The following is a 17,462-nucleotide window of genomic DNA, read 5'->3' as shown; positions in this document are numbered from 1 at the left end:
GGTTGCGGCGCTCATCTCGCTTTATTGGCCGAGGGAGCTGGCGTACAGCTTCCAGGTCATGTGGCCAGCATGATTAAGCCACTTCTGGCAAAACCAGAGCAGCACACGTAAACGGCGTTTACCTTCCCGCCGGAGCAGTACCTGTTTATCTACTTGCACTTTGACGTGCTGTCGAACTGCTAGGTTGGCAGGAGCAGGGACTGAGCAACGGGAGCTCACCCCGTCACGGGGATTCGAACCGCCAACCTGATCAGCAAGTCCTAGGCTCTGTGGTTTAACCCACAGTCACTTTCTAAATAAGCTACTCAAATTCAAGAGAAGGGCTGTGGCTCAGTGGTAGAGCATCTGCTTGCCATGAAGAAGGTAGACATATGAAGGCAGCCCTATTTTGGGAAGTCTGGTGTTTTGTTCTGTTCCATTATACAGTGGAACCTTGGTTCTTGAACTTAATCCATTCCAGATGTCCTTTCGACTCCCGAAACATTCGAAAACCAAGGTGCGGCTTCTGATTGGTGCAGGCGCCCAGGAAACAATAGCCGACAGCCACATTGGAATGTTCGGCTTCTGAAAAACGTTCGAAAACCAGAACACTTCTGAGTTTTCGGCATTCAGGAGCTGATTTGTTAGTCAACTAAGCCGTTCGAGAATCAAGGTTCCACTGTATTTCATTGGAAACCGCCTAGAGTGGCTAGGGCAACCCAGTCATCTTCCATCAGCTCCATACAACACTCAAAGCTGATGGGAGTTATAGTCTAGCAACATCAGGAGGTCCAAAGGCTCCCCACCCGTGTCCTACAGAAATAAAAACTTCCAGAAAAAGAAGTTGCCCTTCATTCTTCTTGCAGATCTTAACGGGGAGGTGCTTCAAGTTTTAGAAAGTGACATAGCAGAAGCCTCAAGATGGCAGGAGGCGGGGAGAGAACAAAAATGGCTGGCTACAGGAGTAGATCCTGCGCATTCAGTAGACAGTAGGACAGTAGGAGAGAAATGTGTATACTGGAGCCTCAAATAACTTTGGAATGACCTGCAGTGAATCTGAGCATCATGAAATGTTCCAACAACAGTGAGGTCTAGAAACTTGCCACGCTCTGTTTATGAGTGTGCTGTATAGAAAGATTGCCAGGATTCTTTGGCTGTTGCCCCAGTTGATCCTGGACACTCAGTCTTTTCACAATTGCAGTCAGCTTGCAGCCCAAGCACCCCTGGACCTCCAGGCCGAGGCGATGTGTACCTGCTCAGGTCCTGCCTTTCTCTCTTTTGCAGAGCACAGCCAGCTGGTTCTGAGAGCCTTGCGGCTCCCACTCTGCCTATTCCGGTGGGCTTTGGGCCAAGTCCCGCTAAAGCAACAACTTTGCATTTATCTCCACATCTTTCAGTTTTGGAAGCTCTGCTTTCGGAAGTATGCGGCAAAGACGCAGGGGGGAAACCCGTTGTAATTGCTTCTTAAAAGTTTCTTTTCTGGTGCATAGTCTCATCTCCTGACGCATAGCCATTACGGTGCTGTGGTTTCATGTGCCTTTCTCTCTGTAAAGTCAACCCAGTTGAAATCTGCGATCGTAACAAGTGAATTCCGCTGAGAACACAAAGCGTTTTTCCTCTAGTTGGGGGTGACTCATCAGCTCTGCCGTCTTGCGCCGTGACTCATCCTTGAGGGCTATTTTCTCCCTAATGTAATATGGGCAGCCGCTTGCCACATCTGCTAAATGTCATTGAGCAGAGCATGACACTTCATTAGAAAGCGGTATGCTTTCTTCACCTGGTAAAAGCGGCTGAAACAATAGGCGGAGGGGGAAGGTGGGAGCACTAATTAAAAGTTCAGATTGGAAAGAGCTGTCTGTTTCTCACGCACGTCAAGCCGTGTGCCTCAGAAGGAAGGAAGGGAGGGGGGCACCGATGAACGTTATCTTCATTGTGAAATTCAAATCACTCCTTCGCAGCTGGTGGCTTTTGGCAAAGGGATTTGCACCAGGAGAGGGAGCTGAATGCTTGGCAAATCTTTGGGGATTAAGATGCACTTCAGAACACCCCTGCTTGGGCCCATTGTGGCACATGGGATCATGGATTTTGGTTTAAGAATTGACAGATCATTTTAATCCAACACAACGTCTCCACCAGCCAGATGCCCCTGGGAAGTTTCTAGGAAGCATAATTGAGAGAACTGTTCCCTGTTTCTTCCTAGCATGTTGTAAAATGGTTGCTGCCCAGGAATATAGAGATTTGATTTCTTGCTGTTATCAGTGCTTTTTTTCTGGGGGGACACAGGGGTATGCATACCCCTAAACATTTTTTGAATCTTTGTACTTTTGTCCATTTGCTGCATTTATTTTTCCCGATTTGAACTATAAAATGATGATTTTCTTGAATCAAAATGAGAGTACCCCTAAACATTTTTTTCCAGAAAAAAGCACTGGCTGTTTTATTGGTGTTGACCACCCTGAGCCCAGCTCTGGCCAGGGAGGGTGGGGTATAAATAAAAATTTATTATTTATTATTATTATTAGTAGTAGCTCTTGACAAGAGAACCTCTGCCACGATGAATGGGGTTATAGCTACTCCTGGTCCTGCAAACTTCCAGCTTGGGCCCTCCCTGCAGCCACAGCAGCATTGGAACTGCAAGTTAAGTTAGTGGCCAGGAATGCTTTTGACCATTTCACTTAGGGGGGAAATTTTGTTTTTGTGTGTTTGTCTGGGCGGTACCATTTCAGACTGCAGCTGAAGGATATGATCAAATGCCTCTTCATTAGGCCAGCTAGTTTATGAGAAAGTGTCATGAACTGGCAGGACTATGGGGAGAAGGAAGAGGATCCCAGCAAGGGGTGTAGCCAGGACTGGGACACACTGGGCATGGGGAAAGAGAGGTTGGTGTAGGAATTACACACGGGGTAATTGGCAAGGTGATGGGAGTCAGTGCACAGGAACCAGAGCAGCAGGACCCATCACCAGAGCCAGAGGGACCCATAACTCCATGAACACAGTGGGCTCTGAGGCCTAGGGAGCAGTGGGCAGGGCGCTCCAAGAGGCTGAGGCAAGCAAGGGCCCACAGCCCAGCTCCCTAGCTGGCCAGGTGGGGCTTGCTAGCTCTGGGAGGAGGTCTTTGATTCCTTATCTAGAGTAGGTTCAGAACAGGTGAGGGTCACCTGCCTCGTCAAGCCCAGATGCTGCAATCAGCATGCAAAGTATAAAAAGGAAGCAGAGCTGAGGTGCTGTGTCTGCTCAACTGCCCACGTTGATGGGCCTCATCTTGGATGTTCAGGATCTCTGTGGATCTGTACGTGGACACCAAATCCATTGTCTGTGACCAAGGCCTACAATACAATCACATCTGTTGAGACTCACTGGACAGAGACGAAAAAAAATACATCAGACATTTCTCAGGCTACAATAAAGAACAAGCCAAGTGAAAAAAGCAGATCAGCAAGGCCAGGTTGGTTCTGGGTAACACTCTATTGCTTGACAGAACTAGAAAATAAAATGGTAGTCTAACACTTACAGTTCCTAGTTAAAAGTGCTCAAAAGTATCACAAGCTACACTATCAAGGATATATAGCTGTGTGTGTAGGCAGGAGTGTGTGTTTATACCTGTGTATATGGGTACATTTGTAGCTTTATGGCTACATTTGTGGTTTTTTGAGGGAGGGGCTTGGGCTAGGTGACCACAAGCCTCTCAGTTCTTATATGGGGGGGATCGAAGTGTGATTGGGGCCCATGGCTCTTTCATAGAGTTCTACATTTGCCACAGGCCCCCAAAGGTTGGCAAACCCTGTGACTTATACATTTGTTAATCTTTAAGGTGCCACAATACTTTTTTTTCCCCCGAGAGAGAGAGATGGTTACTTCTTTGGGAATTCATTATTAACAAAGCACAAGCTTATGAGGCGGAGATTTGCAGTACCCAACTCTGAATACTTAACTGTAGTAAATTGTTAATAGCCATATTGATTCATTATTCATCTAGACAAATAGACTTGATCCCATTAAGAAAACCGGCATGCCTCATGAGGAGATGCTTCTTCAGGATGATATATAAAACCCAAGAGAGCTATCTAATCACCACAAATCAATCCTTCAAGTTAGAGGCATATGCAGAATAGTTAAATTTGACTGGCACATCAATTTTTGCTGTTTAATGATTAATTTTGCTCTAAATCATTTCTGCTTGTTCTCTGGTATTACTTTGGGGTGGGGTGGGGGTGGTTCGTAGTACTTGTTCATCCACGTGGAAACTACTGGCACTGTCAAGTTCAACTGTGAATGTATCACATTGAACTTAGAAGCTCTGGCAATGAAGGCAGAAGATCTTGGGGCTCAGGCAATGCTCTTGTCAGTTCTTCCAGTAAAGCAGCACCTCTGACAGCAGGGACTGCTTTGACCCCCTCAGTTTAGTTTGGTGCAGTTTGTTAAATTGCAGTGCTTATGTGTCCATAATATATTTTCAATGGAGGAGGATGAGAAACAACCTGGCCACCACTTCATGATCTCCTAGCAGCCCCACTGGGTCTTCCAGCTGCTGCTGGTCTAGCTTCTACCCCAGGATCCACTTTTATGGACCCTCCAAAAATGGTTGGGTCAACATCTAGATTTATAAGTGACAAAGGTGTAGTACTGGAAGTTTGAGACCAGTGAATTAGCTCCATGGAGGCTAACAAGCTGGATGATATACAGTTTTTATTATTATACATAGGTGGTTTGAATAGGGTTGTGCTCTGTTATGGTTGGGGGTTTTTGTGATGGTTTGTGTTGCATATTCTTGCTTTCATGGGAGCTCCCAGACCAGAGATTTTACTTTTAAAGGTCATATATGTTGAGGGTCAATTTCGTCCAGGGGTCCGGCACACTTCTCTTGCGCAGCTCTGCTCTTCCCCCCTGGGACCTTTGACTCAGCAGAGCGTAAAACACAGCGGAAGCAGAAGCAGGAACGTTCTGTCGTGTGGTAATAACTCAGGCTGAAACGCAGCAGTCTCCTTATCTTAAAGACTTTATTCCTTAGCAAAACACAACAGCTATAAATCTCCTGGCGATAGTTCGCCCATGTTGCTCCTTTCTCCACGGAGCTAACACGCACACTGAAAGAACACAGTAAACCACTCCCTTCAGTGTTCTAAGCCCGCCCTCAGAATGTGAGGCGTCATCACTCAGAACTCTTAACCCTGTAAGTTCTGAGCCTCTCCTAACACCCCCTCTCGAATCACGTTCTGAGAGGACCTCTGAGTGTTCAACACCTTCCCCATTGCCTTCCGCCCCTTCCTGGCATCGCTGTTAGGCACCTGTTGAACCTCACAAACCTTAGGTTCGCACTGTGCGAAACCAACCCACGCATTTGTGACCTGAAACCTCTCAGGTGGAATTCCCTTTGTAGCCCGCGATGACCGCCTGGGCACAAACTGGGGTGCTTCTTTTGACCCACTGGGGCCAGCATGTGTGTCTTCCTCATCAGAAGACTCCCCCTCTGACTTGACACGTCTGTGAGCTTTCTCCATTATGCGCACAGGAGATGAGGGCTCACTCTTGGACACTCCCTTAACAACCTGTGGAGACGCCCTACTCTGTTCAGGGACCCGGTCTCCACCAGCAGGTTCAGGCTCTGGCTCTCCTTCCTCCTCAGAGTCAGACAGACAATCTGAGTGAACGTCAGAGCGCGCTTTGCGCCTTGCCCAACCATCCTGCTCAAAGAACTCAGCCTGTTTACTGACCAGAAGCTTGGTCTGATCACCTTCTGGGTATGCGAATCTCCACCCTTTTGTCGCAGGCTCATATCCACAGAAGATCATTTCCTGGTACCTTGGGCCACCCTCCTGCTGCAGAAACTTTGGTACAGGCACCATGGCTCTGCTACCAAAAGTGCGAAAGAAATGCACAAGCGGCTTCTGCCGATGAAGCAGGAAATACGGGGTGTCACCTACCACTGCATTGTAGCACCTGTTCATCGTGAAATTGGCCGTTTTTACTGCCTCCCCCCAGAAACTGTGAGGCAAACCAGAGTCATCCAGTAGAATCTCGGATGCTCGAACCAGAGCTTTACTCCTAAGCTCTGCCACGCCACTCTCCTGAGGAGAAGTCACCTTGTGACGTATCCCCCTCTGGCGAAAGAAACCCTTTAGAGCAGACCCAGTGACCTCTGAACCTCGGTCACATTTGAACCCTTGCACCTTGGTGGAGAACTGTAGTTCCACCTCTGCAACCCAATCTTTGATCAGTTGCGTTGCCTCCTCCTTCGTTTTCAGCGTGTACGCCCATGCGTTCTGCGTATAATCATCTGTCAGCACCATCAGCCACTTGGCCTTGCCCAGACTTGGCTGTGGCATACCAAAAAGGTCTGCATGCACAAGCTCAAAAGGCTTTGTGGTTACTCTCTCCACCCTGGGATTATTAAATCCCTTGTTTCTGGCTTTCCTGCAAGCCTTGCAACTCAAAGGTTGACCACATTCTTTTACCTTGCAACCTTTGGTGCACTCTGATAACATCTGGACGTCCTCACAGGACCCATGTGACATTCTCTTGTGCCACACGCAAGCACACGACACATGAGTGTGATCAGTGGCTTTCCCAATATTCCCCTCACCCTCCAGTGGTGTTTCCAAAACAAAGAGGTTGTTTTGATCCTTTCCAACACTTACGAGCTCCTTCCCATCTCTGGAAATTGTACAAACATCCTTTTCAAAACTCACAGAATATCCCTCCTGTAAAAGGCATGGTACAGATAGCAGGCAATGTTTTATCTCAGGGAGAACATAAACCTTCAGTTCAGCCTGTAAAAAAGAGACAAACATGTTAGAAACATGGGTTACACGTCCCTGTGAACCTGTAGCAAATTTAACTGTTTTCTCAGTTGAAACAGCCTTGCAGTTCCACATTTGTCCATCAGGTGGCGCTGTGACCAAATGGGCATTCGCAGCCGAGTCCACAACCCAACGTAGGACTCTCCCCCCTCCGGAGTTGTCCTTCTTTGTTGCCTTAGCAACTGACTTCCTGCTGCCCCCGACCTTGGGGCGTTTGCTGCAGGTGTTCTCCAAAACAGCCATCGACGCAGTCAGCTGATAAGCTTTCTCACGCCTGCTCCCTCTGTTGCCATGGAAACCCGGCTGGTTCCCATGGGAAGCGACCTTGAACATATCCTGCCCTGGCTCCCTTGCTCTCTGTGGGCAGCTGCGACACAGATGGTCAGCCGAGGCACAAACAAAACATCGCCTAGTGGAAAACTTTGCAAACTTGCCTTTGGTCTTCTCTGCCCCCCCAACCTTTCCAGCAGCACTCCTCCTCGAGGCTTTCCTGCCGTTGGGAAAATGGCTTTTGGCTTCTGCTGTGGTTTCTCTGCAAACCCCCTCCAGCTCCTGCCAAACAGCCTGGGCACTCTCAAGACTCTTGGAATGGCTTGCAACCCCATTCTCTGGTGCAAAGCTCTTCTCTTCTCTCAGCTGCTCTCTGGCATGCAGCTCACGTGTAGGGGCATTCCGGCAGCCCTCCAACACAGTCCCAGCCCCCTCTGGGCCTTCTGGGCGTCCACCAGCCCCTCTTGGACTTCCAGCCCCCTCTGGGCCTCTTGGTGCTTCCTCAGAGCAATTCTCAGCCCCCTCTGGGCTGGCTCCCACTGCTTTCTTCAGTGCCTGCCTTCTCCCGGCCCAGGGCTTGCTCCCGTCCACCTTATCAAGAGGGATTGACGACTTCTGTCTGTCTGCCATCTCTCCCCCGGGGGCCCAGCCTACTCACGATACAGTAGCACCTCCCGGTCCGGCAGATCCTTCCCAGCGAGCTCCCTTCGCTCCAGCTGGCTCCAGCTACTCCTTAGCTGGCCTTTGGCTGCTGGCCTCTCACACGCACGAACGTTGCTTATCTTTATTGCTGACCCCCATAACCTGTTGAGGGTCAATTTCGTCCAGGGGTCCGGCACACTTCTCTTGCGCAGCTCTGCTCTTCCCCCCTGGGACCTTTGACTCAGCAGAGCGTAAAACACAGCGGAAGCAGAAGCAGGAACGTTCTGTCGTGTGGTAATAACTCAGGCTGAAACGCAGCAGTCTCCTTATCTTAAAGACTTTATTCCTTAGCAAAACACAACAGCTATAAATCTCCTGGCGATAGTTCGCCCATGTTGCTCCTTTCTCCACGGAGCTAACACGCACACTGAAAGAACACAGTAAACCACTCCCTTCAGTGTTCTAAGCCCGCCCTCAGAATGTGAGGCGTCATCACTCAGAACTCTTAACCCTGTAAGTTCTGAGCCTCTCCTAACAATATATACATGCTTTACATAAATAAGGATTGGGGCTCTCCTAGTCCCAAGACTTGCTCTTGAATATTCACGTAGTGACTGTCATCCAGAGCACTTTTTATCAGCTGCCTGGGTCTGTCCTTTGTACGTTGTCAATGTCCAGATTAGAAGGTATCACATCACCCATATACAGATCAGATTGCATCAAAACATTTCCTTTTGCATGACACAGAAGTAGGATTAAGATATCAATGTCATTGGCAACCACAGGTATGTGTCTTTATCCTGTTCAGCTTCTTGAGGGTGTCTATAGTAGCATGAATCAAAGTATGACCTTTGCAAGTCATTCCCAAGTATTGTTTCCTTCTCCTTCTGTTCCTGGAAAAAGAAGTACTCTCCTTAGAAAACCTGGGGGAGCATTACCGTCACACATGAATGCTTTGTGTGCCATTTCCACGGCAGAGTGAGGCAGCAGGTGTGTTGGTGGAAAGCAGTGGTGAGGTATTGAAGTTGTGTGGATTATATCCTAAACCCACCTCCTGCCCTCAGGTGTGATACTGTCCCTTCTCTTGACAGTTCTTAGAGTCCTCCAGAGGCCTATAAGAAGCCCACAAACAGGACATGAGCAGAGCATCTCTCTTTGCACTTGTGATTTGCAGCAACTGGTACTCAGAGACATATCCCCTCCTCTGGCGGAGGTAGAACACAGCCACCATGGCTAGTAGACACTAATAGCCTCATCCATCATGACCTGATCTAAACCAGTGTTTCTCAGACTTGGGTCTCCAGTTATTTTGGATGACAATTCCCATCATCCCTGGCCACTGGTGCTGCTAGCTAGGGATGATGGGAGTTGTAATCCAAAAACTGTTGGAGACCCAAGTTGATCTAAACCTTTCCAAATGCCATTCAAGTTATGTTTTGCAGGACCAAATTGAGCCGTTTTAACTATGTGCTATGTGAAGAAGTAGTTCCTTTTGTCTGACCTGACTCCCCAAACACTGAGCTTCATTGGATGGCCATGGGTTCTAGTACAGTGGAATGTCGGTTTTTGAACGTAATCCGTTCTGGAAGACGGTTCGAAAACCAAAAACTCAATATGGAAGCCTCAATACAATAGGGAAACTCAAAACAGAAGCTGCGTGGCACGTTCAGCTTCCGAAAATTGTTCAAAAACCAGAGCAGTTACTTCTGGGTTTTGGGCGTCTGTAAGCCGAAACGGTCGACTTCTGAGACGATTGAAAACCGTATTCCACTGTATTATAACAAAGGGAGGAAAACTTAACTTTATTCCGTTTTGAATGCCATGCATAATTCTATACATCTCTTGCCTTGTTTCTAAACCAAAACACCTCAGATAGTGTAACCTTTCCCATCTCCATTATCATTTTGGCTGCTTTTTCTTAATCTTTTCTAGCTCTACAGTATCCTTTTTGAGGTGCAGCTGCCAGAACTGATTCCAAATGCACCTGCATCATAGATTTGTATAATGGCATTGTGATACCGGCAGCTTTGTTTTCAGTTCCTTTCCTATTGATCCCTAACATGATGTTTGCCTTTTTCTCAGCTGCCGCGCGCTGGGTTGACCTTTTTCATTGAGCCATACACTGAAATACACTCGGAGTTGAGAGTGGATTTCATGCTCTTTATTCAGCTCATAGTGGTGAGGAGAAATGAATGTTTCCCCAAAACATCTGCTTTATATACATTATTTACACAATGGGCTGCACGTGATTGGCTAATTCAGGGATTCTCCTGTAGGCCAATCAGGTTGTGGATTCACTTCCACCTGGAGCTGGATTGGGTGGCTCCTGCGGACCAATCAGACTGCTGCATTGTTCTAGGACCAATCAGACTTTTATATATATATATATATATATATATATATATATATATATATATAATAATATTTATTAAAATTTCAGAGGAAATACAAAAATATGAAAAAGAAAAAAAGAAAAAAGAGGGAAAAAATGAAGAAAAAGAAGACAAAAAGATACAGAATACAGAAAAATAAAAATAGTTAAAAACAAATCAGTCATTCCATATCCTATCTTTCATCTGCCTATTTCCCCGACTTCCTCACACCTCCCTCTTCTTGTATCCTGATTCAATCATTGTTTCAGCAAATCCTTTCTATATTTTAGCTTATAGCCAATTAATTAACTCTATATATCCTATCCATCTTTCACCATATTCTGTTATTCAATTTACCTTACTTTATTTAACCTTATCTTACCATAAAATACAGTGGTGCCCCGCAAGACGAAAATAATCCATTCTGCGGGAGCCTTCGTCTTGCAGGGATTTTCGTCTTGCGGAGCTCCGCTATCAGCAGATCAGCTGATAAGCGGTAAAACAGCTGATAAGCGGCTTAGCGGCTTTTAGTGCTTAGCGGATTAGCGGATAAGCGGCAATTTAGAGATAAGGAGCTTAGCGCCTTTCAGAAAAGGCAAAAAAAAAAAAAAAGGGAGACCACGGGAAAAAATTCGTTTTGCGAGTAAGCCCCATAGAAAAAAACGTCTTGCGAAGCAGAAAAAATGTCGGAAAGCCCTTTCGTCTTGCGGGTTTTTCGTTTAGCGGGGCATTCGTGGGACCTTATCTTACCATAAAATACCATAAAATACCTTAAAACTTTAAAAACTTAATACTTATTTATCCTTATATCATTTCTGCTAAAGCCAGACAATTTCATTCCAACATTCTCCCTAATATTCATTAATTTTACACTAATTCCCAAAATAAAAAATTTTCTTTATAGACTCTTCCAATTTTCATCCAACGTCCCTTCTTTCTGGTCTCGGGTTATGTCAGTCCTTGCTATCCATTCCATCTAGTCCATCAACCTGGTAGTCTGATATCCGAGGCTCTTAAGTCTCTTCCATGCCCCTTCTGCAGATCTTTTTCTTCTTGTTTATTTTTGCACTTTTTCTTGTCTTTTGTTGGTCTCTTTCTTAGTTTCTTTCCTTTCTCCTTAGGGAGTAGGTCTCCGGGGAATTTCCACCCATACTCATGTCCATCTCCCCGCATCAGACCAGCCCATTCCCCACAGTCCCACTCCCCACAGTCATCAATATAATCCAAAAGATCTTTAACAGCATATTTCAAAATCTCTCCAAAGTTGAGAGCCTCCTCAGCTCCCAACTCCCTCTGGCCTAATTCAAGTTCATTCTTCCAAAACAGCGGCTTATGCTCCTGCAGGGCCTCGGGTCTCTCCATTTGTGTTGCTTGAGGTAGCACTGTAGCTTCCTTCATTATTGTCTGCCCTTGCATTTGCCCAGTTGAACCAATTTCCTGAATTGGTCCCTGTATGATTTCTATGTCAATATTCCCTACTTGTCCACATTCACTGATTACAACAGTCATCAAATCCAACTTCTCGTTCATCAAATCCACCTTCTCATGCAACTGCTCCAACAAAGCACTTGTCTTGCAAAAAGCAAGCACCAGGACTTCTTCCAAACACATTTTTATTCAAGGTCACAGTCTGGTCCCACGATGTTAATCTCGCAGCTGTGAAATCTCCAAGTGAACTGCAGCAACCATTTGACAAGCTCCCTCTAGAGGATACAATTTCTATTTGTGTCCATCTTTTTAAAATCATGTCCAACAAAAGAAAGTTACTTTCAATTTTCGAATATTTTGTTTCTTTAAAATGCAACAGGCAACATTAGAATCAATTTGTTTCTCTTTTTTCTTACTATCTGTCAAAATATTCCATTCACAGTCAATGGACGTCTCCGATAATTTCTGTCTCTGACACCCCGTTCCCAGGTTTGAGACGGTGGAAACTTATTCTCCTTTACTCCTTCTCCAGCAGGCTTGAACAGTTTAGTTTCCCCCCTTTTCTCCTGCTTCCAAGGGGGTTTTAATGGTTATAAATGAAGGAAATTTCGACCTTTGTAAAGCGACTTTCCAGGCTATTAGCTTACAAGATTTTTGCTTCAATCTATTTACAGAAAGCGGAAGGCGGACTTCCTGTTTTGAACCTTCCCGCTTCGGTGCCAAATTAAGATATTTCTTGATCCAATTTTCTGTTTCTACTCACGGGTACTTGTTTAGAGTCCAATTGTCGACAGGAGAAAGTCAGCGCTCTCCGGCAATGGCAATGCGGCTTCCCTCCGTGAAAATAGCAGTCAGTTCGCAGCACCGCGCCGATCACCCCACTTCACTCCGGAGTCCCAAAAAGGGGTCCCCCGCGAGTAGGGGAGGCGCTCCTGGTGCTCTGCCGAACCCCACGTTCCCAGGCTTCTTCCACCTGGGATTTCTAGCGGGTCCCCACCTTCGCCGTGGCGGGTAGACCCAGTTTCCACGGAGCCAGTTCCTCCGACCGGAGGAACTCCGCCATTTCGCCGATGGCACTAACCCGGAAGACTGCTGCATTTTGGATCCTATTGTTCTAGGACCAACCAGACTGCTGCCTTTTGGATCCTATTCAGCTCAGTACATAACAGCCACCCACTCCAACCCCAAAGTCGCTTGCTTTTCTACTCAGTCACCATCAGTTCAGATCTCATGCATGTGACATTTGCCCCAATAAGCATCACTTTACACTTGCTTATACTGAATCTAAATCACACTTCTAATGCTCATTCAGTTTGGAGAAATCAGGAAGTCGGACACAACTGGCCCGTATGGGCAGGAGTACCTTTACTTGGAGATGTTGGGGGTTGAACCTGGGTCCTTTTGCATACCAAACATGTGATGGGTCATTGAGCTAACAGTCCTGCAAAGAAGAGGCATTTGAACTTTACTTTTGAGTCCTGAAGTGCTCCACCTCATTCCACCTAATGGCTGGCTCTTCTCCCTTTCTGGAACCTTCTTTTCCATGGGTTTTGCCAAAGGCTGAGACTGGAAAGCTCTCAGAAATGATATAATTCACTTAAGGAAGCATTTAGTGGCTAGGGATAAGTGTGGGTTTGTTTTAGTGGCATGTTTTCTATGTATTTTTGTTATATATTTTATGTACTTTGAGGGGTGGGGAGTGGGGCTTGGCATTTTTGTGACTGAACTCGAACCTATAGAATATGGCGAGTTAAAACTCTAAAATAAATCGGCAAGATATATATATTTTTAAATCACCCTTAATGGCAGGGGTAGGATACTTGTTGCCCTCTAGATGTTGCAGTACTACGTTTCCCATCAGCCCCAGTCAGCATAACCAATGATGAGAGATGATGGGAATGTTGGTCCAGCAAGCAGCTACAGCTTCAGAGGTTCCCCATCCCTCCAATGCAGGACAGTCCATCTTGGTCTATGTTGGTGGATGGTTGGATTTAGTTGCAACCCCTACAAAACAAATCCAGCAAGTACAAATACTACTCAATAGGTATTCTGTTTACTAGAATTGTTTTTCTTTTCTGCCATATATAACATAATTGAAATGTTTCATCTTATCTAAAATATAAACTCAACAACCATCTTAGAGTAAGTACTTTGCTATGGAAAACATACCCCCCCACTAAGTAAGAGCCAAAGAATTAAAACTTGTCATTTCTGTATGTGGTGGCATAGAGTTTAGGCTTCCCAAGGTATAATAATAGCTGACTTTGTAGTGACCTTTATATCAAAACCAACAATAAAGGAGAAACCCTCATCTAAAACACAGTGATCAACTTGCCATCGAGCACTGTAGTATTTTTAGTTCTTGTGGCAGTGGTTCTCATGACACTGTTTTGAACCTGAAAAAAGGAAGAAAGGAACAGTTAAGCTAATCTATTAACATAATATGGGAAATATATATATATTTGGATTAAATATTTGGGTCTAAAATAGTTGGCTAAATAGCTTTTCCAATATGAGTGGCAGAAGCCAAAACTAATTTGTTATTTTCTAAAGAACTATAACTGTTCATTCACAGAGAGATTCTTCCCTGCTTTTATTATATCCTGTGCACTTACACTGAAGGTAACTTAGGCAAACTTGGAAAAAGACAGAATGATTGAATATGGTGGGACATCGCTTTGCCATTTGCTTGCACTAGGTAGTTGGATACCATCCTCTGTCTGTAAATAGAAAGTGGCCTTTTTGTTTTGTTTATAAATGGAAGTGCGACAGATAATACCGGCAAGTATCAATGTTTTGATTCGAGTTGCTCTGTGGTTATGTGAATATATTGCCTAATGCTTTGCATGAAACTCAGTGGTGTGGAACTTGCTCTCTTAAAGCCTACAGACATGAAAACTTATTTCTCTCGCCGTTTTTTTAAAAAAAAGATATTTAAAGTAGGCCAGCTGCCCTTTCACTTCTGTGGGCTTTTATCTAGCAACTAATTTCTTAAAGCTTTGGACCAGTGAATCATTTCAGACTACAAAGGTTACATTTACAGAAGGAGTCTGGAGCTTTTCGTTAAACCAATCCACTCCCCGCCCCCCTGTCATCACTGTTCTTGATTCATTCTGAAAGAATATACTCACACAACAAACTAAGCAGGATCACTCCATTTCTTGGATATAATGAAAGCTATAAAGATATTGGTAATGTCATTGAAGATACTTCAATGGGACATGAGTGGGATGATACGGTGGCAGAAAGTGTTGAGGGGGATGGTGAAACGACATATATTTCCTATACACATGAGTGTACAGTGGTACCTTGAGTTACAAACGTTTCAGGTTACAAACTCCGCTAACTTGGAAGAAGAGGAATTTGGATTTGATATCCCGCTTTATCACTGCCTGAAGGAGTCTCAAAGCGGCTAACATTCTCCTTTCCCTTCCTCCCCCACAACAAATGCTCTGTGAGGTGAGTGGGGCTGAGAGACTTCAGAGAAGTGTGACTAGCCCAAGGTCACCCAGCAGCTGCATGTGGAGAAGCGGGGATGCGAACCTGGTTCACCAGATTACGAGTCTACCGCTCTTAACCACTACACCACACTGGCTCTCTAGAGTTACCTCGAGTTGAGAACTTTGCTCCAAGATGAGAACGGAAATCATGTGCTGGTGGCGCAGCAGGAGCAAGAGGCCCCATTAGTGAAAGCACACCTCTAGTTAAGAACAGTTTCAGGTTAAGAACGAATCTCCGGAACGAATTAAGTTCGTAACTAGAGGTACCACTGTATGTGTTAATGGCTATGCTCTTACAGGCTCTTCTGTCCTGTATTGCATTACTGAATAGAAGTGTGCTGGATGACCATCTCTATCATGGATGCTTTAGTTGTGATTCCTGCATTGCAGGGGTTTGATTAAATGACCCTCAGGGTCTCCTCAAACTCAACAGTTCCATGGTTCTATGTGCTTTCTCACGACTGGGTGCATGAGCTATAAAGAGGACTGTGATGTATTGCTCAGAAGGATGAGAGACTTACAATGAGGTGATGAACTGCGAATGAGTCAGCAAAGGGATTTTCTAACATAAAAGTCTGAAATGTGCTAAAAACGAATGTCAAGTATATGGCTTTTCAAGCAGATAATAAAAAGGCATTTGTGGCAGGAGATCTAGATATCTTTTCTCAAGGTAGCACTTCTGCAGTGGAGGTACCTAATTTTTCGTGACACTCAGATAGCATATTATTTTGTCACTAGTGAAATGTCATTCTCACCTGAACGGACAGCTGTGTCAGCCTGGATAGTGATAGCTTTGTGGAATGTAGTTCCACAAAGTGTCACAGACATCTAATGCATCATGCCTGTGATTGCATATTATTATTATTGTTTTGTATATTATTTTCATGGAGATATGCATTTTTATGCACATTTAATATGTGCATTTTTGTCCACTTTACTTGGCTGGAGAATGGCAGTGCAAAAAGAAGTGGAATTTTGAGGGTTGCATTTTGATTTTTGTGTTGTTTTGGAACATGCAAATTAGGGAGGTTCGCCTTTAAAGGAGAACTGAATCAAATTTCTCTTCCATCCCTAGCTGCAGCATAGAAAGTTGAAGCATGAACGTTTAGTTATGACTATCGTGAACCTCACTTAAACACACACACATGTGCACACAGAAGTAAACTCTGGTTATGACAGCTCCCCCAATACATTAGCAAAAGTTGTCCACAGAGCTGCTTTGTCTGAAAAGATCGTTATACTCTGCAACTTGCTGGCTATAAGCTAGCACTTGGTATCATACAGACACAGCATAGGAAAGGCAACAGCTGGAGCTAGTTTGGGACAGCAAATTTTGCATATAAATTGAGCAGAATTCCAAGGAGAAAGAAAGAAAATACAGAAGATTTGCAACCCACCACTGAACAATTTCATTGAATGAAGTCCAGTATTGTGGGGAAAGCACATTCATTTTTCTCTAGTTGCTCTCTCTTCATACTTCATGGCTTTATAGACCTCTGTCGTGTTTCTCTTATTCTTTTTTCTTATTTATCTTTAGGTTCACGATACTATATATCATACTACTATAACCATAGTGGTTTCTGTTTCAGACTGAGCACAGCCCTTCAATGTTTATGAGGTTTTTTTCTTGTGCGGCGGGGAGTTAAGGAAAAAAAAATATATTGTCATGATAGGACTTTTTATTCCAACTTAGAAAATATTGTTTTGAAGAGAATGTGTGTCATTTCTACTTGTCAGATCAGATGTCATTTACACTCAATCTTTAAAAGGAATTTGTGGCTGTACATATTTACAGGGGGGGAAACAACACAAATTCAAAAATTGGGTTCTACCAGAAGGGGAAAAAGATTAATATTACCTCCTCTTGCGCTGCTTACGTACACTAAGTCCTTTGGGCAGTAGTGGCTTGTGCTCATTGAGACTGGTGGGGCAGAAGGCAGATATCCCAACAGTAGGTCGAACCAACTAATTCTAGGTTTGTTCCCATCTTCCTTTTCATTGAGTTCTACATTGGCAGCAGTGAGACCAAGGAGCAGGAAGCTGGCAGGCGATCTCAACCCCTCTAGTCTTAAAAGTAGGAAGGCAGGCAGGCAGGTAAAGGCAGGTGCGGTTGGTGGAGGCAGCAAACCTGCAACTGGAAGCATAAGTAAAAAAAGATCAGCAACTTCGGCAAACAAACAAACAAACAAAAAATCCGCTCAAGAACTTTGTCATATTTCACTTTTTGAAATGTCAACCCTAATTCACCCTAATGGGCCAGTCTGCACTGAGATGTTTAAAAAGGAGTGTAACAGCACAGTCCTAAACATGCCTACTCAAAAATGGGGCTTACTCCTAGCTAACTGGGGTTATGACTGCAGCCTAAGAAGCTAAACTGTGAACCAGGAAACCCCAGGCTCAAATAATGATTTCTTCATGGTTTTTACCTCCCGTCTTGACACCAAGTCACAGTTTGGTGCTCCAAGGCGATCATT

The sequence above is a fragment of the Podarcis raffonei genome, chromosome 3, assembly GCF_027172205.1.
Source record: "Podarcis raffonei isolate rPodRaf1 chromosome 3, rPodRaf1.pri, whole genome shotgun sequence".
In the NCBI taxonomy this organism is placed as follows: domain Eukaryota; kingdom Metazoa; phylum Chordata; class Lepidosauria; order Squamata; family Lacertidae; genus Podarcis; species Podarcis raffonei.
The sequence above is the reverse complement of the archived record's forward strand: the minus strand, read 5'-3'. Positions refer to the sequence as shown.